Source organism: Palaemon carinicauda, chromosome 14 (assembly GCF_036898095.1).
Source record: "Palaemon carinicauda isolate YSFRI2023 chromosome 14, ASM3689809v2, whole genome shotgun sequence".
NCBI classification, from domain to species: domain Eukaryota; kingdom Metazoa; phylum Arthropoda; class Malacostraca; order Decapoda; family Palaemonidae; genus Palaemon; species Palaemon carinicauda.
In genome coordinates, this window is record NC_090738.1 from 37,958,576 (window position 1) to 37,984,976 (window position 26,401).

Below are 26,401 nucleotides of genomic sequence, written 5' to 3' on the forward strand. Positions count from 1 at the left end.
TGTGCCTTTTGTGTGCCTTATATTTATCGTTTAAGGAGTTACTATGCTAAGGTGTTTGTTATTACTTTTTCAGATATTGATTTGAATTAACTTTTCTCTAAGTACCATGATGTATATAGATTTTGGACTTATCACCTCCTCTTCATATATATATATATATATATATATATATATATATATATATATATATATATCCAGTTATAGTTACAGTGAGTCAAATACCTGACAGATAAGAAAATTTATACTGTATTTGCACAATGTAACCGTGAAAACTTTAGTAATTCAATTAGACCATTGAATTATTGTGACTGAAGGAATTTACATTTCAGAGTAGAAAATTGTAGGTAAGAATAACACTATTATTAAATAAGAAAGTTTAAACCATGATATAGAAAAAATCAGCTCAAATTTCACTCGTAATTGCACAAACTGAAAGTCATACTTTTATAAGTTGGAGAGGAGAGTCATGGCAAAACATTGTGCAGGTTATAATTTCTCATTTTTATTCCCCTGCATTCAGGCTCTTGTAAAAAGGTTTGCAGAAATTACCATTGCAAAGTTGATTTTGTGGTTGATAGTAAAATTCAAGTTGTTCACTTGTTATATCTTGAAATTTACAATTTTTTTTTCTGGAATTGTTTTTCATTATAAGTGATTTAGATTTCAATAATATTGTTTGAGTATTGACAGATGTCTATTTAAAAAAACTAATCATGGCAAGCTAAAGTATTTCTAATGTAGCTCAATCTAGTTCAAGAGGAGTATTAACCATTTCCTCTTAGAGCCCACAAATGTTCCTACATGTATGTACTGTATACCTCCACTTAAAAATTTAGGTTATATCTTCAGTATCGCTTGAACGGCCCTTGAATCACTCACAAGTGAATTGGTTAATGACAGGTGCTGCAAAGGAGAAACCTCGCCCACTAGCTTGCCACTGGATAGCCACCTTTGTCTTTTGCCCTTCTCTCGCAACTAATGAATTTTTTCTGTTAGTCGTTTGTGATGAATTTTTTTAAAAAGTGGAGGCGCACTGAAAGATAGGCATGTGGTAAGATGAATTTTGTTCCTATGAGGATACAAACCTTTGAATCTCCATGAGTTACACTACAAACTTTCAAAACTCCATGTGTTATGTATATTTTGAGTGTTCTCACTCATCTGATTAGGAAGACGATGAACTCAGAATGTAACTTTACTCACATTGTAGTTTCTCTGCCTAGTGAGATAATTACCTGATTCAGACTTGAGTGTTTCCTATACCTGCATATATGATAGTAAAAATTACTCGTCTGATGGGCACACCTGGTGCCAACACTGATCCCTGTATAGTGTAGTGTCAGTAAGTGTACCTAGTGCTCCCTTGTGACAAAAATTGCAGTGTAATGATTTGTATTGCTGCAGAGGAATCTTTTATAGCTTTCACATCATAAAGAATGCTGTCATTGTTCTCCCAGGCCATTGCTCCTCTGTGACAGCAAGGAAGAGTGGTTGACTAGTGGGAAGATAAATCCTCTCATTTCCTTGAGTTTCAGGAAAGTCCTGACCTCCAGTTCCCTGCAATGATCACCATCTTCCTTCAGTAGGGGTTTGACCCTGAGCCACCCAATCTTGCCCCTCCCTTGCATGGTCCAAAAGAGGTGTTAGGAGGGAAAAAGGAGGAGGGAGATATCTTACCAAGCACATTCCCTCCCTCCTCTATCCAAATCCATTCCATGCCTACTTTTCAGGTTCCATATCTCAACATGCGTCAGAGGGGGAATTTTCCTCTATTTTTAGGCTGGAAGTCTTTTACTACCTTCTCCAACTCAACTCTTTTTCATTGCCTCTTCATGAGTTGGTATTCCTCATGGCCTAAATGATGCTTGTCAGGCCACATTCAGTCGGAACCTTTGCTCCATACTCAGCCTCTAGAGAAGAAGACTTATGCTTATGGTACCTGAAGGGACTTGTAGTGCATGAAGGCCTTTAGACATTCCAAAAGCACCTCTTGTTCTTGGAACACTTTGAATGATACCTTGGGAATTGTTCTAGGACAATATTGAGACTGTGAAGATCTAAGGATTGTGATTGAGGAGAGTTTGATCTCATGCTCAAGCAGGGGGTAAACTCAAAGTATGATTGTAAGTAGATTGAGGGCTGTTGCTCCTAAACGTTCCGATATTTACATTGATAATGTTTCTATAATTATATACTCCTTTAAAATTCTACATGTGATTCTTGACTGCAAATTTACTTTTTGGAAATGCATTTTGGTCTGATTCTTCTTCAATTGAGCAAATAATGGTGATCTTCCCAGCTGGTTCCCATTTTTATATGGGGTCGCCGTTGCGGATGAGCCGTTTCCATCTTTTTCTATTTTGCGCTTCTGCCTCATCAATTCCTTTCTCCTGTAAGTCTCCTCTCACACAGTCCCTCCATCTCTTTCTTGATCTCCCTCTTCTTCTTCTTCCTTGAACCTCCATCTCCATCGTATGTCTCCCAACGTGGTCCTCGTCTCTCCTCATCTGGTGTCCATACCATGCTTTAATTATTTTACTCCTTACTTTCAAATATTGTTCTCTTGTTTGGTTTTCAGTTGCTGACTCTTATCTTAATAAGTTGTACAAAAACTTCTAGTCTAATAAATTTCTTATTCCTAATGTGGATATTAATCTCTGGCTCTGTTAGTTCTTTATGCATGCTGCATAACATTTTTCCTAAATCTGACCATCCTGTACATTCAGATCTTCACTGAATGCAGTACAGTACTGGGTATGCAGTTAATTCTAACAGTCTTGCCTTCTCCAACATTAAGATCAATACTGCACAGTATTCTAGATTTTTTCCAGCTGTTACCAGAATGTGTAATCTTCCTAATCAGGTAGTCAAATCAGTGGAACTTAAACTTGTAGTGAATATGTTTTCTGATGAACAGGTTGACAGTCAATTCATAATTTATATATGACAACTTATTTTAATTTTGTTACTGATTTTAAAATTGTTTATATTTTTTATTTGTTACTTCTCATATAAAGTTTACTTCTTTATTCAACTCATTGGGCTACTTTTCTTCTTTGGGACCCAGGGCCTGTACTGTCCTGCTTTTCCAACATGAGTTTTAGCATCAACAGGATGTTGTTAGAGTTGTCTTCCTTGCTCTCATGTAGGACCAGGAAAGAAAAAAAACTGGTTTGGTTCTAGGGGACATCCTCTCACCAATGAGTGAGTTTGGTTTGTATGTTTACAGGAACGCATAAGAACAAATGAATTTTAAAACTATTTTTCCTAGCTGTACAAACCTGTGCCCTTGTAATCAAGTTTTCAAATTCAACCTCCCTCTCTCAGTCATGGGGCCAAGGACTAAAGCGGTTATTCTGTGACAGGTTGGTGGGCGGGGCTTTCCCCTCGTGCCAGCCGACGTTGACCAATTACCTTGTTAACTATAGGTGGCCATTCCACCAGTGCTGAAAACATATCCCTATTTTAAAGGACTCAGGATTGCATAACCCATCCAGTTACATAATATATCAGAACATTAAATAAAATTGGATTTCTTCAGTCCTTTTGATATGTAGGAATAAGAGCAGTTCACCAGGTCATTATGGACATTAACATTAAATTAAAATATTACCAAATTTCCGTCGGTGATTTTCTCGGTTATACTTTAAATACAAATTTGAAAGTTATGTTATTGCTTTTATAGTTAATTAATTTCCATGTAGTACCACTTTTTTTTTCTTTTAATAAAGCCATTCCTAAACTTGCAAAGTTCTATTACAGTGTTTATTAAACAAGGCAAAATTTCATTATTTATTTAACAAGTTTTTAGTATTTTTAATTTGTGTAAAACACGAGATAACCTGTAAACTTTTGTTAAAATAATTTGAAAGAGTTGAACTGTTGTATTAAATGTTTGTAAACTAATGAATTTGAATGAACAGTATAAGAGTTGAGTATCCGTATATTTATATATCTTAAGCTGTTAATGGCCTTATTGAATCACTGTACTGCCTTTGTTGCCTAAAGATCATGATCCTTATGTAATTTGCATCCCTTTCATTTAGTGTGAAGTTAACTACAGTAACCATACTCTATTAAGGCCCAGAAATCAATTCATTTAATGTAATGGGTAACTGGATTGTGTTCTTACTCTTTGTGGTTAGAATTAAGAATGAGATTGGTTGTTAATTATACAGTAATACTGTAATGATAAAACGGGACAAAATTAAATTGATTTTGAGATATTACGGTTTTAGAGAATACATCACTGAAGGTTGAAGTCAGACAGTTTTTAATAGGGTATACTGTATTTATTATTGCTGTTTTGTATCAAGTTCTGTATAAACCTAACAGAGACAAATGTCGCCAAACACTTTTGTCAGTATCCTTTACCAGTGACAGTGCTTTATGTTTGGGATAATTTTCATACATAACAGGCCTGACTGTAAATGGAGAACATTATTATTAGTAAACAAATACAGAAATCTTTATTATACAGTATATTGTAACAATTTACCACCTTAATTGAGTGAGGTAACTACAGTAAAAGTTTGTATTTTCCAAGTAAAAATAATTTGTTATACAATTATATGAGACTGCATCATTCTTTATCCATAGTTCTGATGTGCTTTGATTTTATTACTGTGGTTTGGAAGAGCTGATCACGAGTGTGATTTAATGGTGCTTAGTTTTAGTGTTAAAAGTTTGTCAGTCTTATAGGTATGAAGATGTATTGTACTGTCCAGATGTTAAATTTAGTAAGGTCATAACTAATAACAATGTGTCAAGTTTATCATGGTGAATTTTATCAAACGGTTACAGTATTCATTGTTTTTATGATTTTTGTATTGTATATGCAGACTTCCCACTTTTAAAACACATCCTCTCCTTATCCAGAGATTCACTTTACTAATCTGTATCATTTAAAAAAGTATATACTGTACAGTAACTATTTACATAGTGCATGAAATGTTCCAAACTTGTCCACTCAATCTCCACCCAGCATTCCAAACTCGTCCACTCAATCTCCAACCAGCAAAGTCGGTAACTTTCACTTCCAAGCCATCTGTTCTGTCCAGTGTCAAGTAGTTCCTGAAAAAGAAATGAAGTTGGTTGGATCATGCAAGTGCATAAATCAAGGTGAAATATGATTTGAAAAATTATGGCAAAATCAAGATCAGCAAACTGGTACCCAGCAAGTATGAAATTTTCAAATACTCAAGACTATGCTTTTCTGAGAAATTATACATAGCAAGGCCTGCATATATTTAAAGCATGGGAGGATTGGCTGACCTTAATCTTTTGTAGTAATACAGAGCCGCATGATCAAGTCTGCCGTTTTAATTGTTCAAGGAATGGAGGAGATGGTGAGTACAGGCTCTGTGGTCTAATTATTTTTGCATGTCTTTTACGGTAGAATATATGTATTACATAGTACACTACAGTATACTTTTTACATGATAATTATTTTGACATTGTGTTGTATTTTTTTTTTTTTTTTTTTTTATTAATGTAGTTTGTTCCTACATAATGCAAACCACCATGCTCAAATAGGAGTATGACCGCTCAACAAAGCTGGAACAACCATTAGAATTTCATCATCATCATCTCCTATGCCCATTGACACAAAAGGCCTCGGTTAGATTTTACCAGTCGTCTCTGTCTTGAGCTTTTAATTCAGTACCTTTCCATTCGTCATCTACTTTGAGCTTCTTAATCCTCAGCCATGTAGGCCTGGGTCTTCCAACTCTTCTAGTGCCTTTTGGAGCCCAGCTAAACATTTGGTGAACTAATCTCTCTTGGGGAGCGTGAAGAGCATATCCAAACCATCTCCATCTACCCCTCATCATGATCTCATCCACATATGGCACTCGAGTAATCTCTATTATACAGTAGTTTCATTTCTAATCCTGTCCTGCCCTTTAACTCCCAATATCCATCTGAGGGTTCTGTTTTCAAATCTACTAATTCTATTGGAGATTGTTTCATTGTCATACCATGACTCGTGTCCATAGAGTAACACCGATCTCACTAAACTGATGTATAGTCTGATTATTTATGTAATTTTAGGTAATTTAATTTCTAAATTTTACTTGACCTAGCCATTGTTTGATTTTTTTTTTTAATCTTTCTCTAAACTCTAATTCTAAACACCCTGTATTGTAGATCATAGTTCCTAAATACTTTAATGATTCTACCTCGTTAATCTTTTCTCCTTCCAATGATGCTTCATCTTCCGTTGCTTACTCCATTCTCATCATCTCTGTCTTCTTTTTATTTTGAGCCCAACCTTGTGTGATATTTCATACATTCTGGTAAGCACGCATTGCAAATCCTGTGGCGTTCTGCTAACAAGGGCAGCATCATCAGCATACTCTAGGTCTGCTAGTTTCCTATCACCAATCCAGTCCAATCCTTCTCCACCATCTCTGACTGTTCTATGCATTACAAAATCCATGAAAAGAATAAAAAACATAAGTGACAACATACTCCCTTAACTCCGCTGTTCACTGGAAATCCATTTGATAGGACTCATTAACATTAACTTTGCACTTGCTATGCTCATGAACAGACTTAATCAAATTCACTTATTTAAAAGGAATTCCATAATACATGACTTTCCACAAAATTGGCGGCTGCACACTATCAAAGGCTTTTTCATAGTCTACAAATGCCATAAAAAGGGGATTTCTATTTTCTACGCATTGCTGCACATCTCAAAATGAAAATTTGGTCAGTGCAACTTCTACCTTTTCAAAATTCTGCTTGTTCATCTCTCAGCTTTTCATCAATCTTTCTTTCCAGTCTCTTTAGAATAAGCATACCATATATTTTCATAACTGACGTAAGTGTTATGCCTCTGTAATTATTGCGATCAGTCAGGTCTCCTTTTTTTTTTTTTGCCATTTTCACCAACACTCCTAACTACCATTTCATGCCACATTCTACAAAATAATGGGAGAGAATGATGAGAATGAAAGAGAGATTACAATAGAGGAAGTGAGGAGAGCACTAGATGAAACGAGAGTAGGAAAAGCGTCTGGTATGGATGGTGTGAGAGCTGAGACTGTGAGGGGTGTCACTGTACTTGAATGGTTGGTGAGATTGTTTGTGTGTTTTGTGTTGTCAATGGTACCAGTAGATTGGGTTTGTGCATGTATTGTACCACTATATAAGGGTAAGGGAGACGTGCATTAGTGTTGTAATTCAAGAGGTATTAGTTTGTTAAGCGTAGTTGGAAAAGTGTATGGTAGAGTAATGATTAATAGGATCAAGGATAAAACAGAGAATGCAATCTTAGAAATACAGGGTGGTTTTAGAAGAGGTAGGGGTTGTATGAATTAGATATTTACAGTAAGGCTGATATGCGAGAAATATTTAGCAAAAGGTAAGGAGGTGTATGTTGCGTTTATGGATCTGGAGAAAGCGTATGATAAGAGTTGATAGGGAAGCCATGTGGAATGTGATGAGGTTATATGGAGTTGGTGGAAGGTTGTTGCAAGCAGTGAAAAGTTTCTACAAAGGTAGTAAAGCATGTGTTAGGATAGGAAATGAAGTGAGTGATTGGTTTCCGGTGAGAGTGGGGCTGAGACAGGGATGTGTGATGTCGCCGTGGTTGTTTAACTTGTATGTTGATGGAGTGGTGAGAGAGGTGAATGCTCGAGTGCTTGGACGAGGATTAAAACTGGTAGACGAGAATGACCATGAATGGGAGGTAAATCAGTTGTTGTTTGCGGATGATACTGTACTGGTTGCAGACACAGAAGAGAAGCTTGGCCGATTAGGAGAAGGAAGTTGAGAGTAAATGTGGGTAAGAGTAAGGTTATGAGATGTACGAAAAGGGAAGGTGGTGCAAGGTTGAATGTCATGTTGAATGGAGAGTTACCTGAGGAGGTGGATCAGTTTAAGTACTTGGGGTCTGTTGTTGCAGCAAATGGTGGAGTGGAAGCAGATGTACGTCAGAGAGTGAATGAAGGTTGCAAAGAGTTGGGGGCAGTTAAGGGAGTAGTAAAAAATAGAGGGTTGGGCATGAATGTAGAGAGTTCTATATGAGAAAGTGATTGTACCAACTGTGATGTATGGATCGGAGTTGTGGGGAATGAAAGTGATGGAGAGACAGAAATTGAATGTGTTTGAGATGAAGTGTCTAAGGAGTATGGCTGGTGTATCTCGAGTAGACAGGGTTAGGAATGAAGTGGTGAGAGTGAGAACGGGTGTAAGAAATGAGTTAGCAGCTAGAGTGGATATGAATGTGTTGGCCATGTTGAGAGAATGGAAAATGGCTGTCTGCCAAAGAAGGTGATGAATGCAAGAGTTGATGGGAGAAGTACAAGAGGAAGGCCAAGGTTTGGGTGGATGGATGGAGTGAAGAAAGCTCTGGGTGATAGGAGGATAGATGTGAGAGGGGCAAGAGAGCGTGCTAGAAATAGGAATGAATGGCGAGCGATTGTGACGCAGTTCTGGTAGGCCCTGCTGCTGCCTCCGATGCCTTAGATGACCGCGGAGGTAGCAGCAGTAGGGGATTCAGCATTATGAAGTTTCATCTGTGGTGGATAACGGGGGAGGGTGGGCTGTGGCACCCTAGCACTACCAGCTGAACTCTGTTGAGTCCCTTGTTAGGCTGGGAGGAACGTAGAGAGTAAAGGTCTCCTTTTTTGTTTTTGTTTCATTTGTTGATGTCGGCTACCCCCCAAAATTGGGGGAAGTGCCTTGGTATATGTATGTGATGTATTCTGGGAGTAATTTCCTTTTCAGCCAGTACCTCTTGGCAGTTATTCCATCGTTTCTAGGGGCTTTCCATATCTCTTGAGTTTTTTAATGATAGCTTCTACTTCAAACACAATGAATTCATTCTTGGGCACATCAAGGTCTTCATCAGCTTCAGGTATATCAGTCAAATTATTCCCTTCATATCTCCTATTCATAACCTCACTAAAGTGTTCCATCCAATGTTGTCTTTCTTCATCTTCTGTTGCTGTAACAGAGTCATCTCTCTTTATGATGGGTATATGCTGCTTCTTTGCCCCAGTCGAGATTTCATTAATAATTATATGAGAAATTCTTACACCATAGCCACTTCCTGAATTCATAGCTTTGTCACTTCATCTGCTTTACTGTCTAAATATTTCTCTCCAGTCATTCCTGGCTTTTATTTTGACCTCACTATCAATACTGGAAAACTTAGCATGCTCTACTGGCTCTACTGTGTAATTTTCATTACTTCCTCGAGAACTTTCAACAATCAATTTGTCTTTGTCTTTGTCTCCTTTTTATAGTATCCCAATTATCATCTGATATCCATGGCTTTCTCTACCAACTGACTAATGTATGTTCTTAATATCACACCATTCTTCGTCTCTTAAAGTCTCTAAGACTGCAAATCGATTCCTACATTAAATTGCAAATGTTTCTCTGCTCTTCTAAAAGCTTGGTTGTATTAAACCTAGGTATTCTATCTATCTTTCTGTTGGGTGCTTTGTTTTAATTTAAGTTTGGCATTGAGGAGCTAGTGATCACTACCAATATCTGCACCTCTATAGCTTCTTACATTTCTCAGAATCCTCCTTCTCTCTTTATTAATGGCAATGTGATGTATTGATTTTTGTAATTGCCACATGGTGAAGTCTATGTACACTTGTGGATGTTCTTGTGTTGAAAAAGAGTCCCTCTAATAACCAGATTTTCTTCTGAACAGAAACTTATGAAATGTGCTCCATTTTCATTTGCAACTTCGCCAAGACCCTCGACACCCATCACATTCTCTATTCCTTGATTATTCCTTCCAACTTTAGCATTGAAGTCGTCAATAACAATTTTCATATCTCTCTGGGATCTCATCTATTATACTCTTCAGTTCTTCATAGTATTCATCTCTCCTTCCCTCAGGGGAATCATTTGTTGGTGCATACCAAACTATATAATACTCATATTTACAGCTTTCTCCTCTGTTAATTTCATGAGGTAGTTATACAGTAACTATTGGCAGGTGGCGGGGAAGTCCTGCCTGCCCACTTGTCAGTCCGTTATACATTCACTTTTGACTTTAGCGGCAAGCATTACTCGCCTACTTTGGCTGCCTCTTGTTTAAACGGTTGGAAATTTTTCTCTATATGTTCCCCTATGCCCAATTATCATTTACTCTAATATGAGCATAGCCTAGGGATAGTGACATTTCCATGTTCAGGCTGGTAAGAGTCATCACTTTTGCTCCTATACCGGACCAGGTTTAACAAAGATATACTAATTACCAATCTGAGGAGGGAATTCTGCCAGTTTTGAGATTTTTCTGAAATGACTATATTGTATAATCCAAATTGCCTGCTCTGCTGGCTTTATACCATACCTGGATAATGTTTTCCTACAAAATTGTATAACTGTCCTTTTCCCAATATTAACACTATCACTGAACTAGGGGCTAAACTTGTGCCCTCTATTTTTTCCTCTTAAGACATGTTTTTTCCCATGTGTGGATAAATGACATTAATGGAGTAAACTAACTTGGTTGTCTTTGCTACATAAAGGGTATCAAGTTTTATGACCTAATAGTTGTTCAATCTCTGGGGCAAAAGAATGTTTGAATATATTGTTTGAGGTTTGGGGTGTGAATTTTTCTTTTCAGTTCAAATAGTTTCCTCATAATCAACATGCCCCAGTAAAGATTTAATTCTACTAACATACTTCAGAAAATTGTAAAACCTTGCAGTAGAATTTTTCAAGTTAATATTTAGCTAGTCTTAAGCTATTCCGCCAGTCAAGTATAAAAATTGTGTTTATGTAACATTAACTTAATTTGCAAACCCTAGTTTCAGTAAATAAGCAGTGTTAATTCTTTGTTACAAATCAATTTATGGTATGTAAAGTTATACACATAGTTAAGTAATCTTTTATTCTAAAATTATATTCTGAAGAGTTACAATATATGTAAAATTTACAATGGTTACATGTAATTTTTGCTGTTATGAATGTAAAATGTGGTGATTTTAGTTACAGTATTTAAAGTTTTTTTCTAAATGACCTTATTTGCACATATCTTTTGAAAATACAGTTGTGTCTATTGTAGTTTGGTTTAGATTTAAACACATTCAAACCATTGCCATTGTTAAGGGAAACATTTGGTTAAGTTAACTTTACTCCTTTACAATATATTTTGCAAAACTTGCCTGTATAAAATTTTATGTTGGTGTACTATTTGTTGGCTTCTGCATGTTTTATTGCTAGATATACTTTTTGTCATACATTATTGAATTAGCGTTACCTGAGATTGTGGTATAATATATCTTTAATTTTAAATACAGTACAGAACATGTTTTAATGTTTTCAAGTATTTTTCCTATACAAATACAAACCAGTCTTTGATAGGAGCATGACTTCAACAAAGTAAGAATGGGAGTTAAAATTTAAAAGGTAGTTAGTATAATACTACCAGCAAATGGGAGGAGGGAGACCTGCCCCACTGTCAGTCAGCACGACTAGCACTTTTGACTTTGGTCGCAAGCAGTACATGCATAACCATGCAGTCTCTGCCTCAAAATTTTACTTTATAATTTTTGCTTTCTCTTTCTATACTGAATGGACAGGATGCAGATGTGCTGTTGTGGTTGGATAAAATTGGTAAATTAATAAATAGTACAAGGATATACAGTTCTTTCAGGGTATAGCTGCGTATGTGTGGCAGGTTTTTATATATACCTGCCATTGGTCAGTTTGCGGGGGACATGACTCTCTCGTGTGGCTGTTAGGTGATGCTGGCAACCTGAAACAAAGGCAGTTGGCCTTTCTTAGGCATCAAAGGTGCTTCATTGGCCAAAGAAATTTTTGTCGCCACCACTTCTGAGGCAGCTCCAACGGTGTCTTTCCAACTCTTGCTTCATTTTTAGAGGCGCTGAAGGGTGTGGAAACTTTCTAGTTGTGTGTCTGCTGCTCTTAGAGAGAGTACTGTAGTAGCTTCGTTGTTAGTTTACATGACCTATACGAAGGCTGGGAAGAAAAGCGTACTCCTCCTCTGCCGTGTCTTCCTGAGATATTTTAGGATTTGCTACTACTTCCAAAGAGTCTAGGAAGACAGATTGATAAGCCGTGTGAGAGACTGATCAACCTCTCCCCGCTTGATAAGCGAGGAGTGTGTGAATTGGGCTGAGCACCAACCCAGAAGGGGGAGATGCCTTGTTATAGGAGTTAGTTCTTGCTCTACCAGTGCTCTGTTTAATTCTGGAAGATGAACTACACTCTTCCCTCTTCTCCTGGATGCTCTTCTCTTACACAAGATATGAAAGGTATGGTACCAAACTAACCTAGACAGGTATTCAGTCTCGTACTAAACCAAGCAGTTCTGTCTAGTTTGTTGCTGCTGACACTGCTGAAATGGCTTGTAGTTAGTTCTCCCTACCTTCATAATGTTGCAAATGATGCTAAATCAACTCAAGAGTCCTTCATGCTACCAGAACCCAAAGGTTTGCAAGGTGTTGCTATTTCAACCAAAAAACCATGTCCAGATTCCAGTGCAGCGGAGAAATGTTAGTTCTCAAAACCTCTAATTTCAAAAGATCTGAGAAGGTTCATCATGAAAGGTCCTTGAAAAATTTATCGAAGCAATCGTAAAAATAGATGACAAGCTTTGTCTCTGGAGGAAAAGGAGAATTGCAGGGTTTGAGATGGTGTGCCTTTGATCTGCACCATTACCTGTACACCACCCGCTTATGTTGGTAGTTTACATTGGTGCTAGGTCTTCTACCATTTATCACTGCTGTAGAGATTCTTCTCCTCTTGGCAAGACATATTGTCCAGGCAGCTAAATGGTTGCAGGAGGTACTGGTGGAAGTGTGTCTGAACAAGCAACCTCTTGGAGCCCTGTCAGATCTACGTACTATTCTGTTTAGAGGTCAGAACAGAGCAATCAGAATCACAGTTCACACCGTTGAAATCCAAAGTTTTTCTATGACATCCCTGACCATCATATTGGAGTGAATGCAGATGACATCAACTCCTGCCACCTGTGGATCCCTTGGTGAACTGAAGTATGTGGGGAGTCGGAAATTCTGCGATGTTGCGAAAAGATCTATTGTGGCCACTGGCATAGAAGTCTGTTGTTCACTTCCTGCACCGAGCGTCATTCCGTCTGACTTTATCCCTTCAACTCATGACATTGCTATCACATTGATTTTCCTGCTATGAACTGGGGGGGGAGGGGGAATGGTGTGGTTGGTCTCTGCCAACTCTTGAATCCTGTGCTAGGTTGTTCAGCTTCCAGAATCTGGTTCCCCCTTCTTTCCATAGGTAAGACCCCACTGTTGAATTATCACAGCAGAATGCCACAACTGACAAATGCTCTCATTAAAAGGCTATTAGAGCTTCCCCTATCGTGCAGTTCCCTCTAGTTGATTGAAGTCATCTTCTGTTCTGACATCCAGAGTACCAAAGCAAATTTGGCATCCAGAGAAGCTCCCCACCCCAATTCTGATGTACCTGTGAAAGGTGTTAGAGTTAGAGACAAACTCTAGAAACTTCCCCTTCTCAAAGTTGTCGTTATCCCTCCACCATGACAGATTCTTGTTCCCCCTTACTGGTGTCACTGGGTCTTCTTTGGTTCTAACCTTTGAAAAGAGCAAATGGCAGGCTTCTCATTCTCCTGATTCTTGGGACTATTAATGCAAGTATGGATAGGAGACCCAGTAGCCTCATTCAGGCGTGCTCTGATGACAAAAGGAAATTCTCCGAAATTCATTAAATGATAGAAAATCCTTCTTTCATGTCGGGAAAGTTCCCAAATAAGAGACTATCATCATTCCCAAATAGATTATAGTGTCAAAGTGACAGCCCATCATTCAGGTACCTCAACGTCCGGAGTTGTGGCAAGACCGAAGCAGGGGGTTGTGAATTGCCACACCAATTTTGTCCAGGTGGAAATGATCAATATTTGGTCTCCAGGCTCACGATGCTTCCCTGACCACAAACATAAAGTTATAGAAACCTGAGGACCTCTCCATACCTGCTGTGCATGGAGTAACTGATGAATAGCTGGCGAGCTGAAAGTAAGAGTTGTAGCCTTAACAGAATTTTTTAACGTTTCTCCAGAACTTGGACAACCCATGACCTGTACCTAATGTTCTCCAGGTTTGCTACTATGTTGCAGGCAATCCATCAACTAAATTGCACAAGGGAGGTGGGTAACCCTTCTTATCCAAAGACTTTCCCCCTCTAGAGAATTTCTTGTTGGGGTTAGCCGAATTCTCCTGTCCGCTGAGTGTCTCTATTAAAAGGCAGATCCCTCGTGTTGTCTTGTCTTGACAATCCTGCTGTAGCTATTCTGGAGGGACTTTATTAGGTCATGTATCATATCCTTCTTTACCTGTAAAGTAATTCCTCCGAATTGAAGGGACGAGATAGACTTGGGAGTCCTTTGATGATCCATCAAAGGAGGAATCTTGGGAGTCTTTTGATGAGCCATCAAAGGAGGAATCTAAGGTAAAATTCCCTCATCTTTACACTGAGAAAGGGTTTATTGGTGTAAGTCTTAACTGTAAAGGTGCAGACTGATGGAACTGGCCAACTGCAGATAGCGTGGACTAGTCATCCAGAGTTCCTGGCTCTGCAATGAAAGCGGCGAGAATAAACCTAAAGGTGACCATGTTACCATTTTCCTGGATGACCATGATGGATGTTTCCAGCTTTTGGCAATCCTCCACTGAATGCTAACCAGAGCCCTGGTTGATCTCCCTCTACCTGAAAGTATGTCACCCAGGATCAAATTCAGTGGAGCTGGTACTGGTCTACTGGAGACTTAATCTAGGGAAGAATACCTCCTTTCTTTGCCCAAATTCGCACTCGAGTACAAGAACTTCCCTCCTAATTCTAGTTCATATGTCCACTCGGGCATCGGCTCCTAAACTGCAGGTACCAACACCTTAACAAATCTAGTGAGTGATGGCTTCTTAGATTTCACAAGAAACAGTTTGTGGATAGCCTTCACTGCCAGAAACAGAAGTTCCTTGTAGAAGATTCCAGGATCAGGGACTGACTGTAGGGTCTCTTAATTGTACTCTTGCTCTCTGGTGATGACTTGGACATTCTTTGCTGCTGCTGGTAGAGTTCTGCTAGATTAGTATTCGTCCAAACTTTCCTCATAAGCTCCATGATCTGGTTAAGGTTCCTTCGTAGTCTCTGATGGGTCAGCTTTAAGCGAATCTTCAGGTGAATATTCCAGTGAAGGAGGCGAATTCTCCTTCAGTTGGTTGGGGGGGGGTCCAAATTCGTCAGCTGCGATCCTAACAAGATGTTGCTTGTAGATCTCGATGTGACTTGGCTACTTCACCTCTCTCCTAAGGAAAAGAAATAAAGGGAACCTGAATCCTGTCTTGCTTCTGCCTTCAGTAGTTGATAGCATCTCAAAGGCAGGGCCAGGTGGTCTAAAAAAGGACAATCTATTAAGAGATAGAAATGAGAAACGGCGACCTCCCAAAGCAACTAAAGGGCTTCAAGGCACTGGGAGGAAAGAAACACTCATGGGTCGCTCTATCGCATGGATTGTCTGATGCACCTTGCTGCAAAACTCGAGTACTCTACTTCCTATGTCCCCTCATAAAGAATCTCAGACCTCTATTTATCTGGACTCAGAGGACTCCTAATCTTCTCAGGCAAGGTGGGAGAAGTACTATGTCACCTTAAATCCTGAGCAAGATTGTTATCTGGGGACTGAGTAACTGAAGTGGAATTCTGGGACACGGCTTCTCCTTTGATGCAGGATTATCTGGAGAGCCTGACCTACCCGAGGATGAGGTCATAATAGATAATCTATCTTTAGTAAGTCTCATCCAACACAACCCTTTCTGTAACACTCCTCTCTGTGGACCTATCTCTACACCCCATAGGTGTAACAGACCTAGGTATTTACTGGGCTCTATATAATCTCTTGCTCAATAAGTTTCCTTTGTTGATGGTATGACCGTTTCTGGTTCAGAGGCCAAGACTCACACTTGTTACAAGAAATAACTAAGTCACATTCAACACACTCACATATACACAATGCATGTGTCAAAATGAAGCTTTCTACTTAGCCTGGTGAGGTATCTACAGAAGGTGCTGGGTCTTTTTATGTCTAAGGCATGATCTGACATAATCTAAGTTGAAGGCCAAGGCCAACCCCAGAATAAAAAAAAATCCAAACTCCAGGGTTAATGCGGAAGTCCGTACTAAAAAATATAAGTGCTGGAAGAAACTCAAAGATGTCAAAAAGAGAGCCAAATGTGGGAGCAATTGCTATGCATGCTGCTGCTTCCACAGATGTGAAAAGAATAACTGGGTAACAGTGGATGGTGGGGGAGAGGTAATCAATAAGACATGCTCAAAAGCTGGCAGGTAAAATTGACAGATGACGCAGTCTGCCAGAGATTCCCCCAGACAAGAATTTTGACAGGTGGCAGAGTCTGTCAAGAGGTCTATTAGCAATAGGCAGAAAATTTTACTCTTGAAAAGTTTTGACAGTAATTAATCTTTAAATTTTTAATATATAGATATTCAACCAAATTTTTACTAGGGAGAATAGGTTTAATAATAAAATTCACATCTATGAGCAGCTTTCACAGAATGAATAGCACCATTAGTTTACAGGAAGAGTATGAAATAAAATAACTCCCTTGCCAACTTTGATAAAGTCATACTCCTATTAAAGGACACAGGTTTGTACAGTTGGAAAAATTACAAATACCTTCAAAGTTATGGAATTTTCAGCAAACTGAAATTATAAAAAGCCTTTCCAAATTAAATTCTTAAAGACCTAAGCCCTTAATGTGCATTTCCAGATACCATCACATCATCCAACAAGAATGTTTCATACTCCATGTCTATCTTCAAGAAGAAAAAGTGGGAATCAAAAAGTTTGTTACATTGTGTTATCATCATTAGAAATGCTGTAAACTACACTAGTTGGAAAGTCTACAAGCTTCAACAGTGAAAGCAGCCCAGAATAACCAACAGTATAATAGTGATCTGGTTTCTCTCTGGCCAAGCTAAGATCATGACTTCCATTTGGTTACAATTTGACTGTTCTTCCCTGATTTTTCAAGGTAAGCAATGGTTAATGTGTTGCTAGCTGTGACTCCAGAGTAGGCACGATATAATCGTAAGTGTTTTGAGGCCTACTATGACAACCTGTAATAAAATTTTTACGCAGCCATCATTCTTCATCTAACTAAATACCCTTTGCTTGTTAGTCCAACAACAAAACCAGGTGTCTCACAAAGTCTGAAAATGTTAGCTAACTAGAATTTACACCTGAGAAACGTCTTGTAGTTGCAACAATGAAGCTTCCTTACTATTTAATGTGCAACTGTCATTCTCCATTTAACTATATGCCCTTTCTTTGTAAAAATCTAAAGGATGAACTAAATGCCTTACTTGAAGGTATCAGAAAACATTAGCAGATGAGCATGTACAGAAAGAACTCCTTTCAAAAGATTCCATTGGTCTTGGTACCTCGGGTTATTTTCCAGCATAAGTTGAGGGTGTGAATGCAGACAAATTGACTGGAAAGAAACCATTATTCCCAGATGGTATCCTGAAAATAAAAAGTAGTCTTGAAGAACACACCAATATTGTCCCTGTGTCCATCTATATTACCCAGTATAATGCTTATGTAAAAGGAACCAGGTCTCTGACTCTCCAGTTTGCACTTTAGACCCAAGAACTAAAATTTCTGAAGAATCTGATGCACCATAAACCAATTCCTAAAGTATTAACTACTAAGTCATGTAGATACCAATGAAAGTAAAGAGCCAAGCTAATAAGTTTAAGCAAGCCATGGATGTTGAGCTTATCTAGTAATGTTCAGAGACTGATCAGAACTCCAGACTTTCTGAAAATAAATTTGAAATTAATAACAGCTGTAATTGGTCTCTCACCTTACAGCCTTCAAAACAAGGAAGAAACTTGTAGTACATTAAACTATGGGGAAATTTCCTGAACAACCATCTGCAGCATGGAGGATACTTAATCAAAAGCTTGCATCTTTCCTGCTGATTGTGAGGGTACAACTCAAAGGTATCTGAAAGAGTGGAGGAGGATTTGTGTATAGAAAATGGGAGACACTAATAACTCCAAAGAATTTGAGATGGGCTCAACCAGGAAAGAAAAACTTGAAGATGGCAAAACTTTATCTCATTTCCAAATTGAAGACCTCTAGATTGGTCACTGGAAATTAGGAGAGAATTAGTGGTTAGAGATCTAGTGTATAAGAAAAGCAATAAGACCTGAAGAGAAACACTGACTTGGCTAGAATAAGGTTGGAAGGTTTTTTCCTATTCAGAGTTTAAAAGATTGAGGATAAAGTACAAGAAAATGCTGGCTGTCAAAAATTTAAAGATATTGGGATGGTCCTTGTGCTTGCATGTTTAAGATTTTGCACTACACTAACTGACTGCTTCAGAACACTTAAGAAGTACACCCTACTAAACAATACATGACAAAATATTTATATAAAGAAAATGTGATAATGACAATAAACCTTAGTTACTGGAAAAAAATACCTTAACTATGACAAAAAATACACTCTAAGTTAAAGCAAACCCCTTGTGACCAGATTAAAACCAAAGTACTACTAATAGTGTGTGAGCAAACAAAACATCTACAGTACATGGAAGTTTAAACTAGCAGTGTCGACTGTTGAGTATAATCTTGACCAGAGGCAGTGAGAGGACTATATCAGTCTTTTAATAATTTTCTAGTAGGTGTGAATTGAGCCTCTGTTTAGAATAAGGTTAAAGTGATTAATTGGTTTATTTGATGGACATTGTTACATCTAACTTTGACTGGAGTGGAAATAAATAATAAAACATCATTTTAGAGTAGATAGTACAGAAACATCTCATGGTGCTATTTTGCTTCAACTGTTGGAATGCAAGTTACTTAGTTATATAACCATATTCTTCAAATGTTTCATGTAAATTAATAGAACCATTACAAACTGAAGAAGCTTGAGCTTCCTTTTCTTGTTATTCTAGCTAATTAATTTATAATAACTGTTGACTCAAACCAAACTTTATTATAAAATCGAATTGCAATTTGTTTGGTGAGATTAAGGAATAACAATAACATTAATATATTTAAAAATGGATTCCCAGTCTTCCTAATGTTTCATGGCAAGTTGTTTTATAGCTGTCATTGTTAATAAAGTTTGTACTTTTTGTAGAGATGTTTAAATATCCAACATCCCTCAAGTTTTATATGTATTTGTGAGACTTGTTTTTGTTAATTAACCTCTTTAGTGTAAAAGCTATGTCAACAAAAATGTCAGTAAGAATTGAGACAGCCCATTACTGTACTGGCCTACCTCACAAAAAAAGGATATTCTGTACCTTGAATGAATCATACTCTCAAAACTTTTATAAATCCAATGTACATCAGAGGAGTGCTTCAAGGTAAACATTGTTCATCAGAGAACAGCTTCAAGGTAAAAATAGTAAAGCAATAAAGAGAAGTTTTCAGGCCATGTGATTGTTGCCCTAGATAGGGAATAATGTTTAACAGAAATCATTAGTATCCCTAGAAGATTGATCCTGGAGTGTGGAAGGTTAAAAATTGAATATCTTTAATCCATTACTGTTATTCATGGTCCATATGCATGCAGGTCAGGCAGAACTTTCATCAATAAGGTGTCAGTTGATAAATTGGAAGCAGGTTTAAAAGAGTATCTTTTGATTAAAGGGACTTTTTGAAACAAGGGGAATAAGATCTGATGATCAGTATTCTTAACCATAAAATGCATTTGTTTCTACATCCATACAAACCATTCATTCTTTACTATAGGAGAATAGTGAAGGTACTATCAAGAACACATGATTGACACATTTTTCAAATTTCTCAATCTTAGCATTTAATAAAGTTGAAAATGGATCTAATTTCCCTAAATAAATCACTCAGAGATAAAGCCTTAATATTTTGAAGCTCTACATACAAGAACTAGTCTCCAAGGTTGGGAAAACTACAGCATAGGGATCTGGAGACATATGGGTACTAGAACTCGTCTGAACTATTAGCTCTTTCTCTTTACTTACATTTAGCTTCCTCATCTCAGCCCAAATGTACAGTATACATTTACTTGTTATAATGAGATCTTGGGAGAGATACAAGAGCGCTTTTCATTCATTTGGTCAAAGCAGGACAATCAACAGGACTAAAACCTAAGAAACTGCTTGCTTCACTCCCAAAGGAGTAATGAGAGCCCTCAGAGACAAAGTCCTTGTCATAGGAACCAATGCCTAGGGGTGGCGAGCCCTCTGAGACAAAGTCCTTGTCATAGGAACCAATGCCTAGGGGTGGCGAGTCCTCAGAGACAAAGTCCTTGTCATATGAATAAATGCCTAGGGGTGGCAAAGAGGGCTATGGCGCAACATTCCTTCAATGACGCTTTTCGTATGATTTACAGAGCCCTTTAGCTGGAGCTAGCTCAACAGTTGGGATCTCTTAAAACTGGCGATAGGAGGTAACTCTGAAGCGTAGACCACCACCACCCTCCAGGAAAAGCAGTAGAGTCTATTGCCTGGGACAAATGCCATTGAAAACAAAGGTTACCGATCTTCTTCGGTTTGTCCTATGAAGAATTGAGCGAAGATGATCCACAGTGGAAAGTTTCTTTAGTAGAAAAAAAGGATCTTACTGACACCGCAGTTGAACAATCACTCTTGGCTTTCTTCTTACTAATCTGGAATCTTGCCCACTGGGAGGGCAACCACCCCTGCACACATCACAAGGGATATATGAAGTGTAGCAGTGCCCTCAGCATGGCAGACACAGAGAGTGAAGATCAACCTAAACCTTACTCATGCACAAAATTTCAGGCTCATTGGCAAGCACTGGGAACAAGTCTGTTCAACATAACAGCCAGAATCTTAATGAAGGCATAGAGCGCTGACAGACCCAGGCCTCGCAGTGATACTGGATGTGCCCAGTTGCCAGAACTTCAATAATTTTTCACTGCCCCTTACCAGCTGTCACCAAAATATACCCTTACTAAAGCTCAAGGGTTTGTATTCATGAAGGAACAAGAATTTATTTATTCATGTAATTCTCATTTAAGAAATCACATTTGGTATATACATACATACATATACCAAGGCACTTACCCCAATTTTGGGGGGTATACGACATCAAACAAATGAAAAAAAAAAGGGGGACCTTTCCTCTCTACATTCCTCCCAGCCTGACAAAGGACTCAAGCGAGTTAGGCTGGTATTGCTAGGGTGCCACAGACCCCCTTCCCTTTTGGCCACCACAGATGAAGCTTCATAACTCTGAATCCCCTACTGCTGCTACCTCCATGGTCATCCAAGGTGACTGGAGAAAGCAGCAGGGCCTACCGGAACTGCGTCAGAATCGCTCGCCATTCATTCCTATTTCTAGCACGCTCTTTTGCCTCTCTCACATCTATCCTCCTATCACCCAGAGCTTTCTTCACTTCATCCATCCACCCAAACCTTGGCCTTCCTCTGATACTTCTCCCATCAACTCTTGCATTCATCAACTTCTTTAGTAAACAGTCACTTTCCATTCTCTCAAAATGGACAAACCACCTAAACACATTCATATCCACTCTAGCTGCTAACTCATTTCTTACACCCGTTCTCACTCTCACCACTTCGTTCCTAACCCTATCTACTCGAGATACACCAGCCATACTCCTTAGACACTTCATCTCAAACACAATTAATTTCTGTCTCTCCATCACTTTCATTCCCCACAACTCCGATCCATACATCACAGTTGGTACAATCACTTTCTCATACAGAACTCTCTTTACATTCTTGCCCACCCCTCTATTCTTCACCACTCCCTTCACTTCCCCCAACACATTGCATCCTTCATTCACTCTCTGACATACATCTGCTTCCACTTCACCATTTGCTGCAACAACAGACCCCAAGTACTTGAACTGATCCACCTTCTCAAGTAACTCTCCATTCAACATGACATTCAACCTCGCACCACCTTCCCTTCTCGTATATCTCATAACCTTACTCTTACCCACATTAACTCTCAACTTCCTTCTCTCACATACCCTTCGAAATTCTGTCACTAATCAGCCAAGCTTCTCTTCCTAGTCTGCAACCAGTACAGTATCATCCGCAAACAACAACTGATTTACCTCCCATTCATGATCATGCTCGTCTACCAGTTTCAATCCTCATACAAGCACTCGAGCATTCACCTCTCTCACCACTCCATCAACATACAAGTTAAACAACCATGGCAACATCACACATCCCTGTCTCAGCCCCTCTCTCACCGGAAACCAATCACTCACTTCATTTCCTATCCTAACACATGCTTTACTATCTTTGTAAAAACTTTTCACTGCTTGCAACAACCTTCCACCAATTCCATATAACCTCATCACATTCCACATCGCTTCCCTATCAACTCTATCATACACTTTCTCCAGACCCATAAATGCAACATACACCAACCTATCTATTGCTAAATATTTCTCGCATATCTGCCTAGCTGTAAAAATCTGATTCATACATCCCCTACCTCTTTTAAAACCACCCTGTACTTTAAATTGCATTCTCTGTTTTATCCTTAATCCTATTAATCAGTACTCTACCATACACTTTTCCAACCACACTCAACAAACTAATACCCCTTGAATTACAACTCTTGCACATCACCCTTACCCTTATATAGTGGGACAATACATGCACAAACCCAATCTACTGGTACCACTGACACCACAAAATGACTAATTCTTAGATAATTTGTATTTTTCCTAACGATACAAACCTTAGCTATTTATCTAGGGATATTACTTTCTGTGAAGCTGAAATGACGAGCCATTAAAATTTAGCGAGGGTTAACTACCCACACCGCTAGTTAGCGGGGGTAGGGGGGTTAGCTTGCTACCGCTCCCACTCACCGGTGATTTAGCTCACTTTGCTTGGAGGTAGGATTTCAAGGGGGATAGGGCTGGCGGGCAAGTTTGTATAAATAGCTAAGGTTTGTATCGTTAGGAAAAATACAAATTATCAACGAATTTGTCATTTGTTCCATAACTGGAATACAAACCTACGCTATTTATTTAGGGGTGACTCACCCATTAGGAAGGGTGGGCGTTCTGCCAATCTGGCTTTTGGCCTTACCCGGGTCTCCTTATACGAGTATGTTAGTACTCAAAATAAGGAATCCCTGCGCAGGCCTACGTAAGCTGCATGTTGAGATACTGTATTTAGAAGTGTGACTGTCTAGGTAAAGTTATTCAGTCATTTTGTAGGAAAAACTGTTGTAACCAAGACTTTCCCTATACCACCTCGCCAGGGTATGGGGACGCAACAGTATTAGCTTAATACTAGGTACACAAGGGAGCATGGTTTACCTGTAGTGGTTTGAGGTCAGCTTATGCAGAGAACCCAGTATGTTGCTTTCCCAAAGAGAGGGGAGGATGAAGAAAAGAATAAGAGCCAGTCAAATCTTTTCATTCACGCAGACTAAAACCGGGTAACAGTGCCCTCAACCTTCTGCTACTTGTCCAATAAGGAGCTTGAGGTATACAACCAGCTGTTGTGCAGCCACCACAGGACCGATAAAAATCATATCGAGTTCCCCTGGGTCACATCTTCCAGGGGAAAGGTTGTGAAATTCACCTGGAGTATTCACACCCTTGCTTGTAGAACCTGCGTCACAGAGAAATCTGCTTAGAAGGGCCAGGGGTATAGCTATGGCCATGATATCGTGGGTCGACTTGGATGAGGATCTGGATTCAGAGCGTAATTGATGACACTGTAAATCCAGAAGAGATGATGTTTTGGTGATCCTCTTGTCTCTCCCAGTGCTGATGACAAGAGAAGGGACCTGGGTGGGCTGTTACCATTCTCTTAAGGCGAGCTTCAAACCTTACTCCAGGTACAGTAACAGATGATCTGGATCATCAATTACTGAGTGGAGACTTGTTGTCTGGGAACTGTCACCTCTGGAGACTGTGTCTGGCAACATACTCGGGAACGAAAGTAAACATTGCCTTTCACCCTTCTCATGGATGGGCGATGTCGAAAGAGAGACCATTTAGTTCCTCGACTCGTTTGGCCCCTGTCAAAGTGTGTAGAAACACTGTCTTCTAAACCAAGTGAAAATTTGTTACCTGGTGAAGTGGAACGTAAGGAGGTCTCCTTAGAGACCGGAGAACTCAAACCATGTTTCGAGAGGAAGGTCTCAATTCTGACTGGGAAAAGGCAAGTTGTAAGTCCGCATGAGTTAGGAAAGATCTAGCGATGAGGGGAAGTCCCTTCCTTTCCGTTTGAAGGCGAGGCTCAAGGTTGAGTGATCGTCTCTACCTGCTGAAACTGGAAAGGGGATCTTTTCCTCCTGCATATACTCGAGGATTCCGCTATTGCTGGAATAGAGGTATCGAGTGGAGAGATACGATTTCCCATGATACCAACCACAGAAGACGTTATACTTTGCCTGGTAGACTGATGCTAAGGAATTCCTCAGATATCTAGACAACTTTGAAACTTATTGCAAAAACCCTCTGTGAGAGAGGAGGTACTGGGAAGTCTCTAGGCATACAATCAGAGCAAAGCTAAAGCTTGTGGTAGATGTCTAGAAGTGTGGTTGTCTGTGACGTGGAGATGATTCCTTTGGAGTCTCTATCAGGAGCTGCAGGTTTGGAAACCGCTCTGCGTAATGCCATAGCAGAGCTATGAGAGCCCTTAAGAGGCTGACCGATGTTCTAGCCTTGTTGAGTACCCTTCTCTTCCAACAAAAACAGGGACGAGACGTAAACGTTGTTGTTCTACCCCCGGTGTTGGCATGCTATTGCCAGAGAGCCTTGGGGTCTAGGACTGGGGAGCAGCAGAAGCCTGAGGCTCAGGGGCATTGCGAACAGATCCATAGTTGGAGAACCCCCTAAAGTCGGGACTTTGTCGGCTACAAGGTGATCCAAAGACCGTTTCGGTACACCTTATCTGAGATGCTGTGCACAGATTGTCGGCGAGCACATTCCTCTGGTCTGGAATGAAGCGGGCTGATAGTAGTAACGAACGGACTTTGGTCCATCTTAGTGTTTATGCAGTTAGATGGGAAGAGGCTACGGGAAAGTTCCTTCTTGCTTGTTGATGTGAGCCTCTATGTGGTGTGTGGTGTTGTCGCTCATGACATCACATCACCGAGTGGCCTGTTGGGAACTGATGAGGCTGTTGAAGGGCTGGAAAGTTGGACTACATCTCTTAAGAGATTTAAGTGATAGTACTTTCGGACTCTGTCCAGAGGCCTGTGGTCGTGTGGTACAGCACTATGGTCCCTACTCCCTTCTTTTGATGTGTAAGCACAGCAGCAAGTCTGAGGGGTGATGAAGGACGAGAAGGTTATACTACTTCGTACATTCTCACTGACACCCATCCCTTGAGGTTCATCCAAACTTCTGGTCCCATGGGGATCAGAATGTCCGGGAAATCAAAGGCATGATTCCAATCGGACTTAAGCCGCCACTAGAGAGAACTAATATTGAGGCGGCTGTTGGAGGCTAGACAGGCCAGAGATGATGGGTGCCCTAGGGAAAAAAAAAAAAAAATCACTCCGGGCTGGGAGTTCTTCTCGTTTTGAGAAAAGGTCTTGTGACTTTTCTCGCCTGTCTTTGATGGGAAGGTTTTATCGAGATTAGTGTCTAGAATCATTCCCAGATATACCAGTCTTCTGAGAGGGGAGAAGGGAAGAGTTCCCAAGGTTTACCATGATTACCATGATCAGAAGTTCCGGTGCTAACGCAAAGTTGCCACCGAGTCTGCTTAGGTCAGTCAGTCGTCCAGGAACGGAGAACACAAAAGCTGATCCTGTAAGTCCAGGATGGGTGCTGTGGAAAGACCAAAGCACAGAGCCCTGAACTGGTGTTCCTTGTTTGTCTAGACTGAATCTTCAATGCTTCCTAGAAGATGGATGGTTTGGACCGGGAAGTATGCCTCCTTTAGGTCCAGCGTACAAGTGAAGACCTGTGGTCTTAGCCCTTGTCCGAACTCCTCCAACATGGTGTGGACATCGACCCAAAGGGACAGCTCCTTGCAGATCCTTTCGCATGGGACATTGTTGACGCTGGGGCCTTGACTCGTGGCAGAAAGGATGGGACGCAATACCCTATGTAAGGATTCTTCCCTGGGACAGAAATTCTACAACTGATAGAAGTAAGGCAACATTTAACCCTACCATGCTAACTAGTAGTGTGGGTAGTTAACCCTCGCTAAATTTTAATGGCTCATCATTTCAGCTTCGCAGAAAGTAATACCCCTAAATAAATAGCGTAGATTTGTATTCCAGTTACGGAACAAACACATATTAAACAATCTCACCAACCATTCAAGTACAGTCACACACCCTTCCTTCAAAATCTCAGCTCTCACACCATCCATACCAGGTGCTTTTCCTACTCTCGTTTCATCTAATGCTCTCC

General features: G+C 39.6%; 1 protein-coding gene across 9 annotated transcripts in view; it reads right to left on the reverse strand.

Moving 5' to 3' along the window:
* Nucleotides 1-4,388: 4,388 nt before the first annotated feature.
* LOC137653525 (zinc finger SWIM domain-containing protein 7-like) overlaps nucleotides 4,389-26,401 on the reverse strand; it is a 66,769-nt gene continuing 44,756 nt past the window's right edge. For 5 of the 9 annotated variants that reach the window (XM_068386994.1, XM_068386995.1, XM_068386989.1 and 2 more), the window contains exon 4: nucleotides 17,168-18,016. The gene's annotated coding sequence lies outside the window, so the exon portion shown is untranslated. Of the gene's footprint in view, nucleotides 5,074-17,167; nucleotides 18,017-26,401 lie in introns of those variants that run through there. The other 4 variants (XM_068386992.1, XM_068386991.1, XM_068386993.1 and 1 more) reach the window with 4 other exon arrangements.